This window comes from Pelophylax lessonae (assembly GCF_965119305.1).
Source record: "Pelophylax lessonae genome assembly, chromosome: 5".
In the NCBI taxonomy this organism is placed as follows: domain Eukaryota; kingdom Metazoa; phylum Chordata; class Amphibia; order Anura; family Ranidae; genus Pelophylax; species Pelophylax lessonae.
Genome location: NC_138772.1, coordinates 100,513,751 through 100,533,801, shown reverse-complemented (window position 1 = coordinate 100,533,801; position 20,051 = coordinate 100,513,751). Strand labels below are relative to the sequence as shown.

General features: G+C 45.4%; 1 protein-coding gene across 2 annotated transcripts in view; it reads right to left on the bottom strand.

Moving 5' to 3' along the window:
- The window catches only part of ESYT2 (extended synaptotagmin 2), a 280,454-nt gene that overhangs the window by 152,225 nt on the left and 108,178 nt on the right, over positions 1-20,051 (bottom strand). The gene's annotated exons all lie outside the window — the stretch shown is intronic.

Here is a 20,051-nt window from a genome sequence, read left to right as displayed (position 1 = left end):
TCGTTTATCAGTGTGATCAGGTTTAATGAGATTACACGACAAATTAGTCTAAGGATAATAATAAACATTTATAATTTGTAGTTTGTTCTGTAATCCTCTTAAAATGAATCCGCCACGAACGTCTGCTTTATAGCATCCAATAAACCTGTTACTTCTCAAAGCTGAGGCCCACAAAGTAAAACTATCCTTAAAGAGGTTGTAAACTCAGTTAAATTTTTTTTTTTTACAAGCTGAAAGAGAAACGCATAATACTAGCTCATTATGAAATACTTACCTTATAACGAGCCCCCACCGTGCCGTCCGCTCACCTCTATGACGGGCGACATGTCCAGTTGCCCGTCTTCCGGGATCGCAGCATCCGGCCATCTGATTGGCCGGAGCCACGGTGACGTCACTTCCGCGCACGCGCGCAGGAGCCGACAGTCACGGCACGGGGCTTTGAAGGAACGGCACCAGCGGCCGTTTCTTCAGAGCGCATGCGCCAGTGACGTCACTGGCTGCATGCAAGGTAAATATCTCCTAAACGGTACAAGTTTAGGAGATATTTACAGTACCTATAGGTAAGCCTTATCATAGGTTTACCTATAGGTAAAAGTGTCAGAGGAGGGTTTACTTCCTCTTTAATCCACAAAGAAAAGAAAAACAATGCTAATAAAATGAAATGCATAAAGATAGATAAGAGAGAAGATAAGAGAGAGTGAAAATGATGGCATTTGAGAGAGAGAGAGAGAGAACGAGTAAACAGATCAAGGTATGGGAGGGGAATGTGCTTTGCATACAAAGATGCCCAAAAAGTTGGCCTGTGCATTCATCATAAATATGTAGAGGTTGCACTCCATAGGATTGAATAGAGAGTATGCTGCTGCACATGTGGAGGCAAAAAGCTCAGAACATTTCCACAAGCAGCTCTGTGTCCTCCAGAATGATCTCTTGCTGGACTGAGGACAGGTGAGTAAAGGACCACAGCAAGCTAAAAAGGTGCACTTATTTTTTAGGCCCCCTTCACACCACTGCAGTGTCATGTGGTGCTATTCATTCTATTGAATTCATTGTGAATGGCACCCCACGCACCTTCTCAGCGAACACGCATTGCATTGCAGCACAACATATAGCAGTGCACAACATATAGCAGTACACCAACATACCTTGCGGTGTACTGCACTGCCAAAATGCTGCTTGCCTGCTTTTTTGGACTGTTTTGGTGTATTTGGCAGCCCACTCAAATAAACAGGCTGCCTCATCACAACATAAGGTAGTCTTTTACTCACCTGTCCATGCTCCTGCCAGCCCACAGGGAGCATGCACAGGTGCCACTGCAATCTCCTGGCTGGTCTTTTACATGTTCTGTGCATATGTAAAAAAAAAAATCTATGGAGAACGGAATTTTTTGTGCATGCCTTAACCACTTAAGCCCCGGAAGATTTTACCCCCATTCCGACCAGGGGGTATTTTGCGATTCGGCACTGCGTGACTTTAACGGACAATTGCGCGGTCGTGCGACGCTGTACCTAAACCATTTTGACGTCCTTTTTTTCCCACAAACAGAGCTTTCTTTTGGTGGTATTTGATCACCTGTGCGATTTTTTGATCATGCGCTATAAACAAAAAAAGAGCATAAATTTTGCAAAAATAACAATATTTTTCACATTATTTTATATGAAATTCCCCCAAAAAAACATGTAAAAATCAAAATTTTTTAACATTTTCGGCCAATTTGTTTTATGCTACATATGTTTGGTAAAAAAAAAACAAAACGCTAAAAGCGTATTTTGATTGGTTTGCGCAAAAGTTATCGCGTTTACTAACAAAGGGAAAGATTGTCATTTTTTGTTGTTTTTTTTTTTAAACGCGTAATGGCAGCGATCTGCGATTTTTTTGCGGTACTGCGACATTGCGGCGGACAGATCGGACCCTTGACTGACATTTTTGACACTTTTGGGGTTACCAGTGACATTTCTACAGTAATCAGTGCTATATATATGCACTGTTACTGTAAAATTACACTGGCAGGGAAGGAGTTAACTTTATTTGAGAGGGAGGGGCTGTGTGTGTCCCTAGGGGCGTGATTCTAACTGTGATTGGCTGTGGCTTGAGCTGTAGGAACACTGATCAACGGTCCTACATAGTAGAACCGTATGATCATTGTTTCTACACAGGGGAGAATGACAGGCGGCTTGTTTACACTAGCCGCCTGCCTTTCTCCCTCTCCCCCGACGATCGCCGCTCGGGGGGGGTCCGTGACCGCGCGGGAGCGCACCTCCAGCGGCGCGCGCTCGCTCCCCAGAGCCTCACAGGCTAGCGACGTAGACCTACGTCACTCTGCCTGTGAGGGGCTGACTGCCGCAGTAAATATACTGTGCGCAGTCGGCAAGTGGTTAACATCTTGCTGTTACTTTTTATTCTATGATGTCTAAAGGCCCATACACACGATAAGAAAATCTGAAGGGAAATTTCGTCCGACGACCGATGTGCCGATTTTCGGATTGTTAGTATGGTGCTTTCGGCACCCGACTCCGACTTTTCGGCCGACAAAATCCTGATGAGCAGGCTATATAATTTTTGCCGTCCGTCAAAATAACGTCCGATTTTCGTCTCATTAGTACAGATTTCCACGGAAAAAAAATCTTAAGAGCAAGACTAGGCATGCTCAGAGACGAAAGAACATACAAAACAATCCAACACATGACATCACTTCTGAAGTAGAATTCTGTCGTACGTGAAAATTTGTATGAAAATAACCTCTTCACTTTCCACATCAGACTAGCATGCCACAAAAAACGGACGTCAGATCGTTCGATAATCTGATCGTGTGTACGGGGCTTAAGCCTTATTTAAAGCCGTCGGCCTCATGTACACTGCTACTTGTAAACGGACGTTTAGGAGCAGTTTGACGTTTTTTTCAGAAGCCCCTGAACCCTCCTCTATGTTATCTTATCTGTCCATGTACACCGAGTCGTTTACAGTCATTTTACCCCACTCACTGCAGACTAGGCCTACAATTAAAAGAACATTGCTGGCAGGCAGAAATTAACTTTTATTGCAGAAGGGACATTCATATTCTCCTCTTCAAATAGGCGACCCCCCCAGCATTTTTTTAAGTTTCACTTTGAAAAAAGGAGGTCTTTAGTGGCAGCATGCTTGTTCTGGGTCAGTGACTCAGTAAATAGTGGAGTCGGGATCATGATGACAACAATGAAAACTTTCACTTTTAAGAACAAGCTAGCGATGGCAGCTTCTATAGTTTTCGAAAATCTAATGTTGCATTAAATTGTCTCCTAATCAAGCAATTTAGTCATATCTGTGCGCCTTCAGATCAGAACACTAATTATTTTTCTGAGGTATATCATATAATCTTGCCAAAGGGATTTCCCTAGCCAATTTCTGTTTCCTTGGGGCTCCGTTCACATCTTGGCATCCCGGATTGCAGGCAGAATCTATGTGATTCTGTCCATGATCCAGAATCCCTGCAAATCGCGCGATAACGGTCACTTCCAATGGCCCCCCCCAAACGTAGCACGATTTTGCTGCGATGTTCGCCCGACTAATCGCAGTACAATCACACAAACATAAATCGCGGAACGCCTGTTGCCCAAAGGAAGTACAAGACGGAAGTGGCGGGAATCGCACGAGCGTACCGCGCTTTGCTGTGATTCCAGATCGCAGGCAGAATTGCAGTGATTCTGCCTGCGATCTGGGACGCCAAGATGTGAACAGAGCCTAAGATTGGAGCAGATTGTAAGTTTTTATTTTGTATTTATACGTGCACCTTCAAATAGAATTCAGGCAGTTGAGTTTATTGTCGTTTTTTGGAAAGCAATTATTTGCGTTCAGGATGTTCAGAATGTGTTTACTGGCGTGTCAAATGATGAACGCGGCTAAATGCAGCTACCCACATTTAGCGCTTGCGTTTTTACTGTTTAAAGGAGGAAGGATTTTTTTACCTCTAAAAACGGATCTGAGCGCAAACCCCGCTAAACGCGCCATGCAAACACGACACAACGGATGTTTTAAACGTCGTTTACATAGCTGTTAAGTTCCACCGTTCAAAGGAGGTTTGCAAACATCCAGTGTACATGTAGACTAAGTTTAGCCTAAATAACAAATTTAAAAAAAATCAGCACAAGGGACATAACTTACATTTATAAGGATGTGACCATTGTGCGCATTCTTGGTTTAGAAGAAATCTTCTTTGCTACCTCTGCCCCGGCAATCTTCTGATGCGGCGGGGGTAATGTAACTGAGCTCTCATCAAGAAAGCTGGACCATGCCCCCTTTCCGCATGCTATGCCATTCATAGAAGCCGCACTACTGCATCTATGAATGAGGCAGGATCTTTGAATTGAGGACAGGCAGGTAATTCCCCATTCAGGGGTCCTGTGTCATTCATAGATATTGTTGTACAGCTGAAGGGCAGATCTGGCAGGAAAGGGTGGGAATAGTTAAGCCTTTCTTGATCAGCTCTCCTGACAGCCCCTCATCTGTATTAACCCCTTCCACACTGGAAGATTGCAGGGGTAGGAATGACAAAAATGTCTTCTATGAATCAGCAAAATAAATCCCCTGTGCTGATTTTTATGTTTGAGGCTAAACCTAAGCTTTAACAACTCCCCTGTGCAGGGACATAGATCAGGCTGGCAAAAACAATCTTTAAACTATATTTACCTCTTCTAACCTGTGTGTTGTAGCTGAAAAGAATAATGGTAACCAGTTTTTCACTTTGTTATTGATCCAGGCATTCCCTACTACTTCACAACGCTTTTTTATCACAGCAACCTGTTAAATGATTTAACATATTCCATGGAACATTGTTTTTGCTCAGGATCAACAACGTGACCTGCTCTGCTCTAGATTTCCCTGCTCCTGCTAAAACTGGTTGTACCGCTCACAGTTCATCAAAGCAGACATAGGATAGTGCTGTACCACCATTATTAGGTTTGATTTTTCTTTGTTTTATGTTTGGAAGTTTTTTTTTATTTACCAGTGCAGAGCCAAGATTTACACACACTCTTTATCACTTCTCAAAAAACAGACGTTACATAGGTCCTGCCTAACCGTCAGTATATTAAACAGGACAAAATTAAAACCTTGCAATTTTTGATTGCGGTCTGTGCCCTCATTCACCCTATTGGCTTGTTTGCGGTTATCACTGAAATTGAAACAAAAAAAGAGAAAAAAAAACAACGAATTTTGGGTTGACCCCAGAGCAGGAATAGAGGGGAAATCTTCCAATGCAGAAACCAGTTCTGGTTACCCTGCTGAAACCCTGGAATCCCCTTATTTTGGAAGGATTTCCTCATACTTCCTGTTTTTGCTATGGGACAGGAAGTGAAGAGAAATCTCTCCAAAGGGACACAGATTGCAAAAAAAAGTGACAGGGGTGAGAAATATTGATCGACCGATATAGTTTTATTACCCTTGATACCAATATTTTGGTCATCGGATATCCGTATCGGCCGATATTTTCGGACATTAAAAAAAAAAAATTTTAATTATTTTTTTTTTTTTTTATGTCTACAGGTACTCTTGTGGAGGGATCTGGGGGTCTTAAAGACCCCAAACCCCTCCTCTGCACTTAAAAGCATTCAAAACGCCAAGTTTGGCTGTTTTGAATGCTGTATGTTTTTTTAATTCTGCGCCGCCAGTACCCGGAAGTGATGTCATATCATGACATCACTTCCGGGTACTCGGAGACGCCGAATTCAAAGAAATTGAGACCCAGTCAGACGGTAGCGGTGAAGATAGGATTCCCGGGTCTCCCGATGGGACAGGAGACCCGGGCGAGCCACAGAAGGCGGCGGGTCCCCTCCCGCTCCTTGGAATGACAGCGGAGCGGCTTCTCAGCCGCATCAGTTGTCAATACAAGACAGCTGATCATCGGCTATGGACGCCAATACCGGGGTGATGCCTCTAGCTGCAGGTATCACCCCAATACAAGCACTTTCCCGAAATATCAGCCATATCGGTAAATCAAAAGGCCGATTGCGATATATCGGAGAAAGTGCATATTGGCCCCCGATATATCCGTGTTGTCGATAATCGGTCAATCACTAGTAAGAACCCCCCCCCCCCCGAAATATATCCAGATTAAATATTGGTTAATCAGGGGCATCAACCGAACCTCAACAGCTAATAGGAAATAATCCTTCTCCTCCCTGACTCCTGGCCGATAATACATGACCAGAGAAATGTTTTCTTTTTCCTCTATGGATTTGAAGCAATGGGTGACACAGAGATTTTCCAGCATCCTTGTATGGAAAAAGAAAAACAAACTTTAACAATTGCTTTATACTGCTGGTTTAAAATGGAATGCCAAACGGCTAAAATATACGGATGAAATACAGCGTATACATTGCTCTACCTGCCAAAGGATTAGTAACTGTACCCACACATCACTGGGACAGGCACACCTTTTCTATTCAGGCCGATCATGCCGCTTCTGTATGGTTTAGAATTAAAGTGTAACTAAAAGCAAAACTTTTGTCTTTAGTTTTGGATAGCATGGAGAGAGATTAGAACATCTGTCAAGTTTTTTTTTTGTCTCAGATCACTTTTATTGAAAGATTTTTGTGCATACATATGATCAAATAGGTATACTGGCAGCTGTCAGGTTTTATTGCTGTCTGTGACCCCATTAGGAAGATTTACCAAATAGGCCTGGGATACATCTATGCGTTTTTTTAGCGCTTTCTGCAGAAACGCACTATAGTCCATTTAACATTTTTTCCTATGGGACACATTCACATCGATGCTTTTTCAGCCTCTTTTTTGGAATGCCAAACCGTGCATTTTTAATAGACTTCAAAAGAGAAGCTGCAGAAAAGCATGCAGTGCGTTTTGTTACTTAAAAAAAAAAAAAAAGCATAAAAAACGCCAAACGCACCAAAAAGCACGTAAAAAACACGTCATAAGTGCGTGTGCAAAAAACGCACCACAAAAAAGCACTGCAGAAAAGGGTCAAAAGCAAACTGCATAGGCGGCATGAACCAGGCCTGTTTACCGTTCTCATCGAAAGGGAAAGTAAAAGAATATCCCAAATTTTGGGTTGACATCAGAACAGCAATAGAGGGGGCAATCTTCCTATGGTAACACAAATTCTGAGGACTTGCTGGGATTTCCTCTCCCTTCCTGTTTTGTCTATGGGACAAGAAAAGAAGTGAAATCTCCACAATGGGACACAGATAACAAAAATAAACTGGTCAGGGTCATCCTTACTGTATCCAAAAATAAAAAAAAAATAATAATTTTGTCTCAGTTACACTTTGAAGTGTATATAAAAACACAAAACTTTTTTAGGGCGCTTTCAAGCGGTGCCCTCTGAAGAGTAATCTGCGGTGGACCACTTTTTGGAGAGCACTTGACAGACGGTGAAAAGGTAATATTTTGTCTCCTTACTACCTGATTTAACCCTATAAATGCCACACTACTGCACCACAAACACGTACATTGCACCTGGTTGCGGTGCACCCTATGGAATGGACCTCCCTTAGTTGCATTTGGTGAAGGCAACACCCGCCAAAAGGGACAGGAGGTTTAATTTTTGCTGTAACGTGTACAGGCATGGAATGCTGCAAGTGGGCAGTAAACTGCTGCTCAACTGCGAGAGCCCGAGCCGCAGAGAGCGGGTGGCTGGCAGTCACCTGCTCAGGGAGCTCTGACGACCGAGCAATGGGCGATGTTTGTTCACTGAGTTCTTAGTGTTAGAGCCGGTGGGGGACAGATGCTGCATCCACCTAGGAAAGTATGAGCCAAACAAAAAACATTCCCACAATTTTCTTTTAAAGGGGCTCGTTCACCATTAATGGACACTTTCTCTCCCCCCAACCCCTTCCCTATTCCTCACCTTACCTCCAGGGTTGCCAATCTGTCAGCACCTCGCATGCAATCAAGTGGTTTGGGGGATTTCGAATCCCCCATTCTTATCTCTCTTCCCTGTCAGCACTTCCAGGATGGACCAGATGGATTCTGATTGGTCAGCATCGTCACATTGACAGGAGGATGGGTTTCCAGTGTCAAGTCACCTTTACATTTTCTTCTGCAAAGGTGAGCGAACACTTTAACAAACATTAAACCCGTCCAGGGCAGGGGACCACACTGCAGGTGCTTTTTTCTTCCAGTCTATAGTTAGGCTTTAACAAAATGCAAAAAATTATCCAATATGTACAAAACAACATGGCCTAAATTAGACCTTCAGCCTCCAGAGGATGATCCCACCTCTCCCCACCCCTGCTCCCTTTGCAGGAATAGGTCATTGCTTTTTTTTTTTATTTATGTATTTTATTTAAATGCACGTCACTCGCCTTAGGCGAATGACTTGTACACTGCCTGTTGTGCCTCCCGGGATATGGATGTCATAGCCTTTCATTCAAGAACAGGAGGAGGGGGGGACTAGTGCTGCAACGATGCGTCGACGTAACCGATTACGTCGACTACAGAAAGGCGTCGACGCGTCACACGTGACGTCACACGCCCCCTGCTCGCAGGGTCGGTGTAACGTTAGAAAACCATAGTTTGGGAAATGAGATGTTTATGAGAGTGTGACGAAGGACTCAGGCAGGTCATTGGACAACACTCCTATCCATAACGCCATCCGGGGAGACCAGAGGGGATATAGAGATAATATACCCAAGGCCTGATACCCCTGTAGGGGTAACTAACTCTGGTGAGTGCGGTCCTAGGGGTGCGGGGAGCACAGAGTGATCACCGGAATCCGGGCACCCTTAACCACTTGCCGACCGCCGCACGACTATCTACGGCGGCGGTCAGCCCCTCACAGGCAAAGTGACGTAGGTCTACGTCGCTCGCCTGTGAGGGTTTAGGGAGCGAGCGCGCGCCGCCGGAGGCGCGCTCCTGCTCCCGCGTGGTCACGGACCCCCCCGCGCGTGTGACCGGCGGACCCGATCGCCGCCGGCCACTCTGCGATCGGCGGGGGAGAGGGAGAAAGTCAGGCAGCTTGTGTAAACAAGCTGCCTGTCATTCTCCTCTCTGTATGAGAGATGATCACATGGATCTACTATGTAGATCCATTGATCACTCTGCATACAGTTGAAGCCACAGCCAATCACAGTTAGAATCACGCCCCTAGGGACACACACAGCCCCTCCCTCTCAAATAAAGTTAACCCCTTCACTACCAGTGTATTTTTACAGTAACAGTGCATATATATAGCACTGATTACTGTAGAAATGTCACTGGTAACCCCAAAAGTGTCAAAAATGTCAGTCAAGGGTCCGATCTGTCCGCCGCAATGTCGCAGTACCGCAAAAAAAAAATCGCAGATCGCCGCCATTACGCGTTAAAAAAAAAAACAACAAAAATGACAAAAATCTTTCCCTTTGTTAGTAAACACAATAACTTTTGCGCAAACCAATCAAAATACGCTTTTTGCGATTTTTTTTTACCAAACATAGGTAGCATAAAACAAATTGGCCGAAAATATTAAAAAATTTTGATTTTTACATTTTTTTTGGGGGGAATTTCATATAAAAAAAAAGGGAAAAATATTGCTATTTTTGCAAAATTTACGCTCTTTTTTTGTTTATAGCGCGTGATCAAAAAATCGCACAGGTGATCAAATACCGCCAAAAGAAAGCTCTGTTTGTGGGAAAAAAAGGACGCCAAATTCGTTTAGGTACAGCGTCGCACGACCGCGCAATTGTCCGTTAAAGTCACGCAGTGCCGAATCGCAAAATACCCTCTGGTCGTTTAGCAGCCAAATCCTCCGGGGCTTAAGTGGTTAAAGCAATATTTAGAAGCACCTGCACTGAAGTCACCTTTTTTTGCACTTAATACCTATGAACTCATTTTAATTGTGGAATTACTTCCCTTGTTTTAAGTATTTATGGACTATTTATTCCTTTGAAGCTCTGATTATTGCTGCTATTTTTTATGGTTGATTTTACTGTTCCATATACCTGCTGTAAGGTTTTATATATAGCCACCCGCGGTTTTATCTGACACGCTCAAGGATAAACATAGGTGTCCACTTTGCTATTACTACTATATTTCACCACTTATTTAGTTATAATTTATGTTTTTTCACTTATTATAGGTTGCGTTTACCACACACCTAACACTTATCACTAGTCTGAATTGATATTGTGGTATTATATTTGTTTCTGGATTTAGGACAACATTCCAGTATACCTTCCACTCCACTGGGTCACTTATCACTGATTTATTGATTTATTTAATCACCCAGAATATACACAGCACAGTATTACTGCACTTAGCACTTTATAAGCATTTTTATTCAGTCACGTGTCACTTATTCATCATTTATTTCAACAAAATCAAGGCAACATTCACTGTATTTGAGATAGTTTCATTATTTGTTTTGCACTTTGACACCTTTTTGGAGATGTGTACAGAATATTAAGTGTACATTGGCAGCGCCATACACCTCCCTTTATTTTCTATCTGTTAGAAAACCATACCTCGTTAAAAATTCCATACCCATGTCACTTCCTGTCATGGAACAGCTGAGTCGCTTCCGACTGCACATGCTCACAGCTGTGCCCGCGTCATTCATCAGCTGGTGGAGTACGTTCCACACGTCTCACTGCGCATGCCCGATCTCGGCTCCAGGGATTAAAGCGGCGATATAAATTATGGCATTGCGCTTGTATTCTTTTCTTTTAATTAATACATGCAGATAAAGGGATTTATAGGCATTGTGAATGGATTCATTGTTGGACCCGCCGCTTCGAGATCGCAGCATGGATTTATTGTTGTACCTTGATCGCCGCTTTAACAGTTCCCTGGACCCGCAGGCAGTGTCCGAGATAAGTTCATGCAGCCGCATGCGCACTGGGAAGCGGCTGGAAGTGTCTCAGCTGTTGAATGACGTACCCTGACAGGAAGTGACGAGGGTATGGAATTTTTATGGGTATGGTTTTTTCACGGAACACCGGACTGGCCTACCGGGACTTTAAGCATTGCCGGCTGGGCCGCTGCATTGATTGGGGCCGCTGCAGGCTGCACTGCCCCACCCCCGGCCCCCGCTGCACTCCAGTCCAGAATGCCCGTCTCTTCTACCTCAGCCGCTGTTAGCGGCATGACGTCCCGGGACGGCATCGCGGCGGTGCATCAACTGAGCTGACTCTCTGTGGCTGCAGCCTGCCGCAGACGCCGATGATCCCTCCCACTGTCTCACACAGACGAGACGTCACGCGCCACTCCAGCAGCAGCATGTGATCACAGGTGAGCCTGAGGGGTCTGCACTGGGAGGAGGGCTTACTGAGGGGTCTATACTGGGAGGGGGCTTACTGAGGGGTCTGTGCTGGAGGGGGGCTTACTGAGGGGGTCTGTACTGGGAGGGGGGGCTTACTGAGGGGTCTGTACTGGGAGGGGGGGCTTACTGAGGGGTCAGTACTGGGAGGGGGGCTTACTGAGGGGTCAGTACTGGGAGGGGGTCTTACTGAGGGGTCAGTACTGGGAGGGGGGCTTACTGAGGGGTCTGTCCTAGGAGGGGGGGCTTACTGAGGGGTCAGTACTGGGAGGGGGGGCTTACTGAGGGGTCAGTACTGGGAGGGGGGGCTTACTGAGGGGTCAGTACTGGGAGGGGAGCTTACTGAGGGGTCTGTCCTGGGAGGGGGGCTTACTGAGGGGTCTGTCCTGGGAGGGGGGCTTACTGAGGGTTCTGTACTGAGAGGGGGGCTTACTGAGGGTTCTGTACTGAGAGGGGGGCTTACTGAGGGGTCTGTACTGGGAGGAGGGCTTACTGAGGGGGGCTTACTGAGGGGTCTGTGCTGGAAGGGGGCTTACTGAGGGGTCTGTGCTGGAAGGGGGCTTACTGAGGGGTCTGTGCTGGAAGGGGGCTTACTGAGGGGTCAGTACTGGGAGGGGGGCTTACTGAGGGGTCAGTACTGGGAGGGGGGCTTACTGAGGGGTCTGTCCTAGGAGGGGGCTTACTGAGGGGTCAGTACTGGGAGGGGGGGGCTTACTGAGGGGTCAGTACTGGGAGGGGGGGGGGCTTACTGAGGGGTCAGTACTGGGAGGGGGGGCTTACTGAGGGGTCAGTACTGGGAGGGGAGCTTACTGAGGGGTCTGTCCTGGGAGGGGGGCTTACTGATGGGTCTGTCCTGGGAGGGGGGCTTACTGAGGGGTCTGTCCTGGGAGGGGGGCTTACTGAGGGTTCTGTACTGAGAGGGGGGCTTACTGAGGGGTCTGTACTGGGAGGAGGGCTTACTGAGGGGGGCTTACTGAGGGGTCTGTGCTGGAAGGGGGCTTACTGAGGGGTCTGTACTGGGAGGGGGGGCTTACTTAGGGGTCTACCCTGCTCTCCTCTCATATGATAAAGTATACTATAGATCAGTTCCAGCAGCTTTGCTTGTATGCGATTTCACTCATATAATTTTATCTTTAGCGCAGAAATTTTTCCCTTTTTACATTTTATTTTTGCCACTTAATTTTTGTTATTCAAAGGATTAATCAAAAAAAGAACACTCAATTAAGCAAAAAAAATTAAATAAAAATAATCGCTAGATTAGTCGACAGACAAAATAATCGTTAGTTGCAGCCCTAGGGGGGACCTTTTGGCCAATTATCATAGCCTGCCCGCTAAACCCGTAAGAGGCGGTAGGCCTCTTTATGATGTCAGAGAAGAGAGTGGCATGGGAAAGGGCTGTGGCCAGGCATGAGAGGAGGTCAGCGGGACAATGCTGGATCCACAGGTTGGGTATGTATCTGAAATGTGCAGATACCACAATTAGGTAAGCAAGGCCAAAAAAAAAAAAAAAAAAATGGGGAGATTGGCAGGAGTTTATTTTTTAAGTTCTACTTTATTACTTCAGCTTCCCGCTCACTGCAGGAGGTAATAACGCTGATTCACTGTGATAGCCGGAGTGGCAGAGGTGACATAGGAAGTGCCTGGACTGAACCTGGCTGTAGAGTGTGCAGGGGGGTGTAAATCACAAGACTGGCTGACCAGGATTAAAAATCCTTTTATAAAAAAGGTAGAGCCAAAGCAAAAATGCACTTCACCTGTATTTAACGGTTTGCTCTGGGATTCACTTTATCCACTGCATGGCCTGATCATTGCAGATGATGCTCACATCAGTCATATCAGCTTTATAGGTATGCGTAGGGCCACTTTAAAAACAAACCAAATCCGTCATAACGCAAGCACTCGTAAAACCCAGGCCGGTGTATTTGCATACAATTTACATCCATCGACCTGCACACTGCATGTAAGCTTAGGCCTGATGAAGCATTGAATAACACTGCTCACTGACACAACACTGTGAATCATGAAGAGCAATATAAAAACCAACCGCCACACCCAGACACCCAGCACGGCCAGTTTCCTCCGTGTGACTCATACTATTGCTACACTTCAGCCTGGCAAGTTACACCAGCTCAGGTCTCCTAGCACACCATTATTGTAAACAGAGCAGTCACACAGACAGGAGATATCCAGCATATACTATAGTGGTAACCTAGGAGAAGGAAAGAACGGTGACCTCACAGTTTGCATACAAGCGTGTAGGACAACTGATTGTGGGATAATATAATTAAATGCTTTGCAAATCAAGCTGCTGGAAGGAATATGTAATAACTACATTCCATGGAATTCATAAATGGCTCATTTACACCAGCAAACCGCCATGAACGCACAGCTGCTGGTGTGCGCTGGAAGACGCAGTGCCGATGCATTGATCCCATAACACCAGAACAGTGTACCAAATCCATCACACCGTTTACTTTTATATTCAGCAGGGCTTTTTTTTCAGCGGGAACGCAGTTCCGGTGTTCCGTGAAAAAACCATACCCGTGAGAAAACCATACCCTCGTCACTTCCGGTTCCGCTACGGAGGGTATGGATTTCTCGCGGCGGGTACATTAAAACACTTCGGGTGCAACATAAATCATGTCCTCTCCTATCGCTGTAACATCCCTCATCTCCGGTAATAAATATAAAAGCGGATCACGGAGCCGCGATCGCCGTCACATTTACGTCTCATACACCCGCCGCCGCTTTTATATTTATTACCGGAGATGAGGGAAGTTACAGCGATAGGAGAGGACATGATTTATGTTGCACCCGAAGTGTTTTAATGTACCTGCCGCAAGTATAACATTAGAGACAGTGCCGTGATAAATTCATGCCCACCGAGCATGCGCACTTCTCAAATTCTTTCTTCTTCAATCACGTATCCGGGGCTCTGAGCATGCGCACTACTGCGCTGCTCAGCTGTTTCAGACCGGAAGTGACGAGGGTATGGTTTCTTCACGGGGTATGGTTTTTTAACGTTACACCGACACCTCCAAGACTGAATGTATGTAACGGCAAGGGGTGCTGCAGGGTCTATTGATGCTGGTTGCTGGGGATCTATTGTCACTGGAGGGAATCTATTACTGCAGGGGGGTCTGTTGCTGGGGAGATCTGTTGTTGCTGGCAGGGAAACTATTGTTGCTAAGGGTGGGTCTTATGTTGCTGGGGGGGTCAGTCGTTTCCAGGGCTGCTGGAAGATCTGTTGTTGCTTTCGGGGGTCTATTGTTGCTGAGGAAGGGGGTGGTATTTTCTTGTAGGTGGTCCATTGTTGCTGGGGGGGGGGGGGGGGGAGAATTTATTCTTCCAGAGGGTCTGCTGATGCTGGCTGCGAGGAGATCTGTTGCTGCTGCTAGGGAGGGGGGTGCTTTGTTGTGAGTGGTCCATTGTTGCTGGCTGCAGGGGATCTACTTTTTCTTATCATTACCAAGCTCAATACAAATTAGTTAGTACCACAAATGTTACTGTATTATCTAACAGGGATGGTCTTGGGAGGTGGGTAATGGGTGGAACCAAGAAACGGTGCTCGGAGGTGGGTAGGGGCGGAGATAAGGGGTGACTTGAAAAGGGGGAGTTCCTGCACCTATTCTCTGTGAAAAAAAAAGCCCCAAAATGCAGTCCCGGGGCTGGATGTGGCCCTTTTCTTGCCTTTATCCGGCCCTTGAGTTATTATTCCTGCCACTGACACCAACAACGGGGCACTATTCCTTCCACTGACACCAACAATGGGACACTATTCCTTCCACTGACACCAACAATGGGACACTATTCCTTCCACTGACACCGACAATGGGAGACACTATTCCTTCCACTGACACCAACAACGGGGCACTATTCCTTCCACTGACACCAACAATGGGACACTATTCCTTCCACTCACACCAACAATGGGACACTATTCCTTCCACTGACACCGACAATGGGAGACACTATTCCTTCCACTGACACCAACAACGGGGCACTATTCCTTCCACTGACACCAACAATGGGGCACTATTCCTTCCACTCACACCAACAATGGGGCACTATTCCTTCCACTCACACCAACAATGGGGCACTATTCCTTCCACTCACACCGACAATGGGGCACTATTCCTTCCACTGACACCGACAATGGGGCACTATTCCTTCCACTGACACCGACAATGTGGCACTATTCCTTCCACTGACACCGACAATGGGGCACTATTCCTTCCACTGACACCAACAATGGGGCACTATTCCTTCCACTAACACCGACAATGGGGCACTATTCCTTCCACTGACACCAACAACGGGGCACTATTCCTTCCACTGACACCAACAATTGGGCACTATTCCTTCCACTGACACCGAAAATGGGGCACTATTCCTTCCACTCACACCAACAATGGGGCACTATTCCTTCCACTGACACCGACAATGTGGCACTATTCCTTCCACTGACACCAACAATGGGGCACTATTCCTTCCACTGACACCGACAATGGGGCACTATTCCTTCCACTGACACCAACAATGGGGCACTATTCCTTCCACTGACACCGAAAATGGGGCACTATTCCTTCCACTCACACCAACAATGGGGCACTATTCCTTCCACTGACACCGACAATGTGGCACTATTCCTTCCACTGACACCAACAATGGGGCACTATTCCTTCCACTGACACCGACAATGGGGCACTATTCCTTACACTGACACCGACAATGGGGCACTATTCCTTCCACTGACACCGACAATGGGGCACTATTCCTTCCACTGACACCAACAATGGGGCACCTCACACAGTGTAGTAAAACACTGGCTAGGCTCACAGTTAACCCTCTGATCGCCCCTGATGTTAACTCCTTCCCAGCCAGTGTCATTAGTACAGTGACAGTACATATTTTTTTAGCACTGATCACGGTTAGTGCCACTGGTTCCCAAAAAGTGTCAGAAATGGCAGTTATTGTCCTACTTGTCCTACTGTCCACCGCAGTATCGCAGTCCCGCTATAAGTCGCTGATCACTGCCATTACTAGTAAATAAATAAAAACATCCCATAGTTTGTAGACGATATAACTTTTGTGCAAATCAATATACGCTTATTGGGATTTTGTTTAACCAAAAATATGTAGGAGAACACATATTGGCCTAAATTTATGAAGAAATTTTTTTTTTTTTTCTTCATTTTTTTTTTTTTATTGGATAGGTTTTATAGCAGAAAGCACAAAATACGGTTTTGTTTTTTCAAAGTTGTCGGTCTTTTGTTTATAGCGCAATAAAACACAGAAGTTATCAAATACCACCAAAAGAAAGCTCTATTTGTAGGAAAAAAAGGACCAAAATTAGTTTGGGTCCAGCATTGCATGACTACGCAGTTGTCAGGATCGCAAAAATTGGCCTGGTCATAAGGTGGGGTAAATCTTCCGGAGGTCAAATGGTTAAAGACATTCTGCACATTGTCAGCTATTCTGAATGTAGCTTTTCAAGGACCCATCAAGCTGGAGGGGCCTGGGGAGCCACATTTTTAAACAATTGGTTTTGCACTGTACTTGGGAAGACCTATCCTATTCCGCTATTGTTAGTGGGCATTACCACTATACCCCAAAACACAGCAGACTGAAGTGACTTAAATCTTTTATGGAGAAAAAGTTAGTAAAAAGTAACATCATACACCAGACTGTCAGGCTTCATTCACAGTTGTGTGACTTGTCATGCCAAATCACAGCCCATTCTTTTCAATGGCTCCCGTTGAGATCTGTGTGACTTAAATGATGACTTTTGATGCGATCTAGATCCACTGAGTGTAAAGTTGGATCAAAGTCACACTGGAAGTCGACAGATGTCTATTGAAATCCCTCCCGAAGTCGCCAAAAGTAGTACAGAAACTACTTTTGGGAATCGGTGCAGAGCAGCAAAGTCATCGTTGGACCGATTCAAACGGTGCAATTTGCTCCGATTTGACATGTCGAATCGGACCAATGTGAACATGGATTCGAACACAAAAAGCATGCATGGAAAGGACACACCCTATGTATACAGACTGTGGGGAATTAACCGCTTGCCGACCGCCGCACGACTATTTACTGCACCGGTCAACCCCTCAAAGGCAGAGTGACGTAGATCTACGTCGCTAGCCTGTGAGGGTCTAGGGAGCGCGAGCGCGGACCCCCCGCGCGTGTGACCAGCGGACCCGATGCCCGCGGTCACTCGGCGGTCGTCGGTGCAGAGGGAGAAAGTCAGGCGGCTGATGTAAACAAGCCGCCTGTCATTCTCCCCTGTGTAGAAACAGTGATCATACGGTTCTACTATGTAGGACCGTTGATCACTGTACAGCTAATCACAGTTAGACTCACGGCCCTAGGGGGCACACAGCCCCTCCCTCTCAAAAAAGTTAACCCCTTCACTGCCAGTGTAATTTTACAGTAACAGTGCATATGTATAGCACTGAATACTGTAGAAATGTCACTGGTAACCCCAAAAGTGTCAAAAATGTCAGTCAAGGGTCCGATCTGTCCGCCACAATGTCGCAGTACAGCAAAAAAAAAAAAAAAAAACGCAGATCGCCGCCATTACGCGTTAAAAAAAAAAGCCAACAAAAATGACAAAAATCTTTCCCTTTGTTAGTAAACGTGATAACTTTTGCGCAGACCAATCAAAATACGCTTTTTGCGATTTTTTTTACCAAACATATGTAGCATAAAACAAATTGGCCGAAAATGTTAAAAAAAACTTTGATTTTTACATTTTTTTGGGGAATTTCATATAAAAAAAATTTGAAAAATATTGTTATTTTTGCAAAATTGTCGCACTTTTTTTCATGATCAAAAGAAAAAAAAAAAAATCGCACAGGTGATCAAATACCACCAAAAGAAAGCTCTGTTTGTGGGAAAAAAAGGACGTCAAATTCGTTTAGGTACAGCGTCACACGACCGCGCAATTGTCCGTTAAAGTCACGCAGTGCCGAATCGCAAAATAGGCCCTGGTCAGCAAAGGGGTAAAATCTTCCGGGGCTTAAGTGGTTAACATACAAAAATTAATTATTTTAAATACATTTAATGATTTAGAAGTTGGATTAAAAACTTAGGGCTCAAATCACACCATGTCCATTGGGCTGCTTTACACCATGTGTGGTGATGTGCGCTGCATGTATGTATGTTTATGTAGCGCACTGTGCCATAGCGTGCTACACAGGATAGAGGTGAATGAAATGTTATTTTTTACACTTCAATAAAGTAAAAAATAAAGTAAACACTGCCCTCCACAGCCTACATCTGCACACACGTTTAGCAATTGGGCTGGAGTGAATGATCCCAAATGTCTCGTACACACGACCAGATAATCGTATGAAAAAAATCGCTTTCGAATTGATCGCACGATAATCTGATCGTTAGTACACAGCTGATCACATTTCATCCGACAAAATCCAAAGGGAACCAACACGAAAAACCTTTGTCGTACGATAGCCTGGCGAAAGACAATTGCTTAATCAGTACCAGTACTAAAAAAAAAAATAAAAAAAAAAAAAATCGATAGACAAAGACCACACCTGATCAGAAACACGAAAATAAGAAAAAGACTGGCAGCCATTATTTTTGTTTTGCTCTATCCGATGCGTAGCTACACAAACCAGGAAGCTTATCCAGAATCGTACGGGAAAAAAAAAAAAAAAATCATGCGTTTAGTACGCATTGTTTAATTCGATGTCAGTATCATGCAACAAAATGCAAACTATAAGTCGTCCGATTATCTGATTGTGTGTCTGAGGCATTCGTTTAAAAAAATTGGTGTTTGGTGTAAATAGTGCACTTTGTTATCACACTGGCCTATACACCAGATCAAAAAAAGGAAAAGAGGAATTAGAATAGATTAAAAAGAAAAGAGAGTTTTAAATGAGGAACCGTTTAAAGCTATAACAGAGCAGTGGCCACTACAAAATGTTTTTTCAATGCTTATTAAGAGCTCTGAATCCTTCACAAAGCTCTATTTATGACAAGGTGCTAATCCTCTGTGACCTTCTCACCTTCCGCTTTGTGAATTACCTTACTCGGGGCTTGTTTACACTCGCAGTCGGGTGGGGTTGCTGTAAAAATTGGAAATTCAGCTGCAGTTCCCAAACCCCAACACAGCTTAAAGTGGTTGTAAACCTCAGACATGAAATATGAATAAAGCATATCTCACTATAGTGTGTACTTGTCTCAATTAAGAGCACTAAGTGTAATTTCTGTCTGCTGCTTCGGTCCTCTGCTATCTGCATGAATCACTGCTGACAAGTTTTCCTGACACCAAGAGAAAAAAGGTGACGGAAGGGACGTCCAGTTGGACAGTCTCAGCTCTGTTACCGTGTGAAGGAGGTCCCTTTCCTTTAATGAGCTCTCCTGTCTGAGCTCTGCAGGGTGTAACTTGAGCTCTCCGCAGCCTCACCAGTGCCGCCTCATCATTGCAGCCTCACCAGTGCCCACCAATTGCAGCCTCATAAGTGCCGCCTCATCATTGCAGCATCATCAGTGTCCATCAATTGCAGCCTCACCAGTGCCGCCTCATCATTGCAGCCTCACCAGTGCCCACCAATTGCAGCCTCATAAGTGCCGCCTCATCAGTGTCCATCAATTGCAGCCTCATCAGCGCCGCCTCATTATTGCAGCCTCACCAGTGCCGCCTCACCAGTGCCCACCAATTGCAGCCTCATAAGTGCCGCCTCATCATTGCAGCCTCATCAGTGTCCATCAATTGCAGCCTCAACAGCGTTGCCTCATCATTGCAGCCTCATCAGTGTCGCCGCATCATTGCAGCCTCATGAGTGCCGACTGCCGCCTC